Below are 6,835 nucleotides of genomic sequence, written 5' to 3'. Positions count from 1 at the left end.
TTAAGACACACACATTTCATGAATACCTGTAGTATTCCTTACAGTCAGCTACTATATATACATAAGTGTTGATCACTTATCTAGACACCAGCTGCAAATTTTCATTTGTGCCACTGACTAAATGGATGAGGTAAAATATGTAAACATGCAAATCTGAGAGAGATTATTTTCCACCTATTTGTATTTCTGTCTCCTTGGCACATACATCTAAATGCAAATATTTTAAATTATGAATAGTAATTTGTAGGGAGCGGCTATGGGGTCAAGCCTTGGACTGACCTGTGGCAGGGCCACAAAAGAGTCCCATCTCGGAGTTCAGAGCCTTCCTAGCATAATAAGCTTGACCTTATAGTCCTCCCTTGTTCCTAGGTAGCTAATGGGCTGTGGGAGGTGCAGCAAGTGCTGCCAAAACACGGTGAAACTCACAAGAACATTGTAAACATGTTGACCACTTCCCTTGTTTTTCTTTGTGTGCTCTGACTATAAAATAAAGCTTTGGCTTGCAGGCTGTGTCATGTTTCCTGATCCAGGCTCAGTGATCTGACCTAGTCCCAGCTGTATTCTCTTGTCTGTCTTCTTTAATCCTTCACCGCCCCTGCTCAGGCTCACCGAACCCGGCCGTGCTGGTGCAGCACAGTAATTGCTACAGGAAAAGCTTTTATATAATTCAGTTACTATTTGTTACTTATCAATAAGTTTCTTGTACATATCAAGTATTTTTGTTGATGCAATTTAATTTACATAAATAATTTACTGTAATTATTTCTAGTTAAAAGAACACACCCAAGTCCTAGAACAAAAAACGAAAAATAATCACAGATAAATATTGTAGAAGCTAAGTCAAAACTTATCAGCAAAGTATACCAGGAATATACACAAGGCAGCTACAAATGCTACAATGCAAAATCAATTATAGTTTTGTGAAGTCAGGAATATTTAGTGAGAACTTGAATTATTTAGAATTTATGAAGAAATACAGAAACAAATTGAAGACTGATGTAAAGGCATGTGAAGTTATCAGTGACATAAACTGATAACATAATAAGTAGGACTCCCTTCTAAAGAGAGGAACTTTTTTTGTTTTACAATATCTTAGTGGCTTTTCCATTGAAAGGTTTCTATCGCTCTCCAATATCCATATCCTAAATGAAATGTCTTCATCTTTCTGGGTAATAGAGTGACTATGTTTTTCAGACTCCCTTACAGATGGTGTGGCAAAGTGAATGATCTTTATCAATGTTTGGTGAGTGAGAATTTATTCACCAAAGCACCATTTACAGGCTGACCCCTAAAATGTCCCACACACATGCTCCCCCATATAACCTTCTCCCTGCTATCTGGAATGGCCATGATTCCAAGGCAATCTTGGAAGCTACATGTTTACGGTGGCATACTTGTAATCAGCCTTCTTCACTGGATAACAGCATGAAGCAGGCTCCTCAGACATATCAGGACTGTTTAAAAAGCAATAGGAAATTTAGATTATGTATGAGTCACTTTACGTTTTAGAGCCTATTGGTGACTGCTGTTCATTCACCCAGTCTAAGGCAGTAAGTGGAACTAAGCACATACAAATTTGTTAAGTGGCATTTGAATGGTGGAGAAAAAGAACCAGGAAATCTATGCCATCTGCAGATTTTTTGATGGGTTTTGATTTCATTGGTTTTCCAGATCTAATGTGGTTTATTCATGTATTTATTTAATATTTAGAATATCATTTTCTCCAACTATCCCATGGGCTGGGTTTTATGTCCTGGGGACTTTGCAGGAAACAGGAAAGACATCATCCCACATTATAGTATTTATATTCTTCTGGGCAGACAAGTGGTAAAAAAAGAAATGAATAAATCACATGTATGAAATATTTACATTAAGTTATACATATTATGGTGAAGATTTCATAATACTAAGATTTTAGTTGTTAAACAAGGTTATACATTTCTTTATTACAATGAAATTTCCTACCAAAGCTATGTCAACACTCTTTCAGTTTCATCATTTTGCACAAGATTATAATAAAAACAGATCTTGAAAACATTTTTAATAATGGTTACATACACATCATAGATATCAATTTTTATGTGTGCATAAAGGTCATTGACTTATTTACTACAATTATATACTATACTTGTTGTGAGCATATATTTAAGATCAGAAAATTTTTACTCCTTTTCTGTGAAACTTAAAGGGAATGTTTATGTAGCAAAATAGAAAAGATAACTGACAGTTCAGAGACCCAAATATGGTTTAGGGTAAACTACATAAATTGACATTAGTTTTCTATTTTGTTGTTTTTGTGTTGTTGTTAATCTTAGCTGAAGATATTTTTCCATTGATTTTTAGTAAGTGTGGAAGGATGGAAAGGAGACAGAGAGTGAGAAACATCGATTTGAGAGGGACACATCAATTGGTTGCCTCCCGCATACACCCAGACCCAAGCAAGGCCAGGGAATGAGCCTGCAACCAAGGTACCAGCCTGCAACCTAGGTACGTGCCCTTGGGATCAGCATGCAATAAATGGTGCTGTCTCTCCAGAAACCAGAATTCACAAGTGCAGGAATCAAGAAGTGGAAATGTGTCACCACTCACTATGGCCCCTAATAGCCCAGTAGCAAAATGTATCCTCTTTCTATGATCTTATGTTCTGCTGGTCTGAAAGTCATTGCACAAAGTGAGGAACTGTTCTACCAGGAGATACAACAATGATCTTATCAAACTGAAAATAAGACTTCCATCTAGCCATTTTGTACTCCTTAGGCCTCTGAATCAACAGGAAAGAAGGGAGATACTGTGCTGTCTGGGGTATTTCACCTTGGTTAACAAGGGGAAATTGAACACCAAACCCTTAGGTGTCCTAGGATTCATATTGGAAACAATCTTTTGTTCGTCTTCTATAAATCAGCTTCTATGGGGAAACAAATTAAAATACATACCAACAAGCACTTCAAGAAAGCATTTTCATTTTTATTAGTGTTAAGGAAATGTATCTACACCCTTCTTTTCTCAAAATTAGGTCAAAAAACCTAATGTATTTATGGATTAGTCACCCTCCAGTACTTTGAAAAAAACTGGACATTGATATCTCATGGTGAGATTTTCGTTGATGGCAGCCTGTCTATTGCTGTGCCATTACCATAGGTTTTCATTATAGGAAAAGTTAAGGAGCAGAATTTGATCTCAAAATATATTCAAGAACACAGCTGCTGCCAAGGAGGAGGGAGCCACAGCCATGCTCCTCCACTCCCCACCCACCTCCCCAGACACACATACACACACACTGCTCATTTTATCTTCTGTCCTCACCCTGCTGCCCACAGGGGTTGAAGAGGGTCCACCACTTTTCCCAGAGGCAGGTGATCCTAGCTGCTCATTCTCTTGGACCCCTGAGGTGGAGTCAAGGCCAACCTGGGCCGCTTGAGGGTCCCATTCCAGGAGCAGGATTAGGAGTTAGAAGAGGATGAGGAGCTGGAGGAAAAGAGGAGGAGAAGGAGGAGGGGAGCCACTTCTCGCTGTGGCAAGAGGGGTGTGGGACAGAATCAGAGGATGAAGAAGAGCACTTGATTAATCTCTCTGAACTGACCCCATACATCTCGTGTTTCATTTGCAAAGGTTACTTAACTGATGCAACTACAATTACAGAATGTCTTAGTACATGTTGTAAAAGCTGCATTGTAAGACATTTTTACTATAGCAACAGATGTCCAAAATGCAGCACAGTAGTTCATGAGACACAACCTCTTTATAACATAAGGTTGGATTGACAGTTACAAGACATAGTGTACAAATTAGTAATCAATCTAGAAGAAAGAGGAAAAGAGTAAATGCATGAGTTTATAAAGAAAAAGGTATAGAAGTACCTCAACCTGCTTTTCTACAACCAGTCCCTTCAAGCAAAAGAAGATCTAAGAAAGCCTTAGAATCAGTGTTCAGATTCCACCTGAATTTGATGTGTCTTCATTACTAGAATTTATTGGTGCAATTGATGGCAGGGGTTATTTTAAGTGATTGGAAAAAAAAGTTTGCCCAAGTTTCAGGAAAAGCATGAGAAAAATTTCTGAGAAGAAAAATGGATCTTGATCTAGCTTGTCAGGTAGAACTCATTTGTGGTGATCACTTGTTGGAGCAAACTCTATGGGAAGTTCCATATGTAATAGCGGATGCAGCAATGCAGGCTAATTGGACTAGACCAGATCTGATGGTCCATGGGCCTAACATAGATGGTCTTTACTCATTCATTCTGGTATTGAGGTTTTTCCCCTGAAAATTACTTAAAGATTCTGAGAGTATCAGGAGGGAGGAGAAAAACAAAATAAGGTGGCTTCTCAACATTCTTTTGCATCTCACTAAAGGGTGCATCTCACCAAATATAATTGCCAAACGTAATTGCTGCCATTTTGTGCTAAGACATAATATCAATTTTCAGCGCCAAGCGACATAATTATAAGTACAACTTGTAATGATAGAATGCATCTGTTTTACTAGCGACTATGTACAGAAAGCAAAGATACCTCAGGAGGGAAATTTCAAAGTAATAAATTTTTAAAGTTCTTGTGATTTCAAATACTTTGATAATGATTTTGCTTCCTAATCTTTGTTGTGAATCAGTAACTACTTTCTTCATTGAGCCATAGCCTTTTTAGGTTGGAGGTGTGGATTCTACTCTCTGGGATAAAATCAGTATGGCAGGAGAGAAGTATGCTTTTGAAATGAAGATTCAAAACCAGTCCTTGTTAAACTGTGCAGACTGTACCTCTCCAACAAAGACCCAAACTATCGACCAATTTGTGTGTTGCCATCATATTTTGAACTTGGATCATTTTATATTTTTGCCAGCAACACTACTAAAAAGATGTTATTTACTTCTAAAAGGTCATTCATTCTGGTCTTGTGGTTTCTCCTCTGAAAATTACTTAAAATTCTGAGAGTATCAGGAGGGAGGAGAAAAACAAAATAAGGTGGCTTCTCAATGTTATTTTGCATCTCACTAAAGGGTGCATCTCACCAAATATATTTACCAAACGTAATTGCTGCCATTTTGTGCTAAGACATAATATCTATTTTCACCACCAAGGGACATAATTATAAGCACGACTTGGAATGATAGAATGCGTCTGTTTTACTAGCGACTATGTACAAAAAGCATAGATACCTCAGGAGAGAAATTTCAAAGTACTGAATTTTTAAAGTTCTTGTGATTTCAAATATTTTGATAATGATTTTGCTTCCTAATCTTTGATGTAAATCAGTTACTACTTTCTTCCTTAAGCCATGTCCTTTTTAGGTTGAAGGAGGAGGAGCTGTGGATCCTACTCTCTGGGATGGAATCAGTGTGGCAGGAGAGAAGTATGCTTTTGAAATGAACATTCAAAGCCAGACTTTGTTAAGCTGTACAGACTGTACCCTTCCGACAAAGACCAAAACTATCGACCACTTATGTGTGTTGCCATCATATTTTGAACTTGGATCATTTTATATTTTTGCCAGCAACACTACTAAAAAGATGTTATTCACTTCTAAAAGGGATAAATTATCATTATTCTGTGTGAAAGGACTGTGTCCTATATGATATATGTCCCATTCCATAGGCCTGCCGGCTAATAAAGACTTCTTTAACATAAATATTTATGTATATATATATGTATATTTTTTTCAAATAACCAAAACTAAATGCATCAATTCAAGGGACACAATCCTATTTCATGAGTTATTTTTTTTAGTAGTCATTTTACATTTACTCTACTTCCAATGTTAGAAATGGGTCTCTGTAGCTTAATTCCATAATTTTAAGATCATCCATGAATAATTTATCAAGTAATATATTTAAAATGAAAGAACATTCCATTTCCAAAGATAGTCACTTGATTTTAACTTTGCTAATTACTAAGATAATTTAGATACAATGATCATTAAGAAATAATTTACACATTGCCCAAATTATGTGTGTAAACATTTGAAATATAAATCATTAAATAAAGTAACAGGATGATTATAGTGATGATGATATGATGATGGAGGCAGCTAAATGGGAGATTTCTTACTGATAGTTGTGACTTCATCCAGTTTTCTAGAAACAGAATTCACTGTAATGAAAGAACATTACCGATATATTCCATGGCCTTATGATACATAATTCTCAGCATCAGGGTTAACTTGAAAGAACAACTTCACCTAAAACTTCATCAAGAGTAAGTTACAAACAAAATATTTCTGATAATATATTTGCTATTTTTTACTGCATTATCAAATTAAAGCACTGTGAATGAAACAAATAATACTTTGCTGTTATAGAATTTTCATATGGAATGCATATAACCGCTATCTAAAAATACAGTATATAAACTTTCTTTCGTGTTTTAATAGCATAATTAGCAAGCAAAATTCTCTTGTCTGCATATTACATGCCCAGCTACTGTCATTAATCTGAGTCATTTTATTACAGAAGTCAAAGTAGCACCATACATGTACAAACACACCCAAACACTAAGAAATTTATAGGTCTCACTTTTTCATTTTCATTTTTGTGTTGCATGCTATTCATGTTGTACTCTATTGCCATGATTTATTTGTCCATTTTATAACTAATGGGCATTTATATGATACCTCAATTTGAGCACTTTCATGATTCCTCAATTTGAGTATTTACATGGCTTCTCAATTTCAGCTATTAAGAACAATAGTAACATGCACATTTTTGCATATATATTCTGTTACACATGTACGAAAAATTCTCCAATATAACAAGGATGAGTACAATTAATTGGCCTTAGAGTATGCATCTTCACCTTAAATGCATAATGCATTGCTCTTGAACAGAGTTGTTTTACCAGTGCATAAT

General features: G+C 36.0%; 1 pseudogene; it reads left to right on the top strand.

Moving 5' to 3' along the window:
- Window positions 1-2,616: 2,616 nt before the first annotated feature.
- Window positions 2,617-4,914, top strand: LOC102241337 (annotated as a pseudogene).
- The last annotated feature ends 1,921 nt before the right edge of the window (window positions 4,915-6,835 follow it).

This window comes from Myotis brandtii, unplaced genomic scaffold (genome assembly GCF_000412655.1).
Source record: "Myotis brandtii unplaced genomic scaffold, ASM41265v1 scaffold237, whole genome shotgun sequence".
Lineage (NCBI taxonomy): Eukaryota > Metazoa > Chordata > Mammalia > Chiroptera > Vespertilionidae > Myotis > Myotis brandtii.
This window is presented reverse-complemented; position numbering and strand designations above follow the sequence as displayed.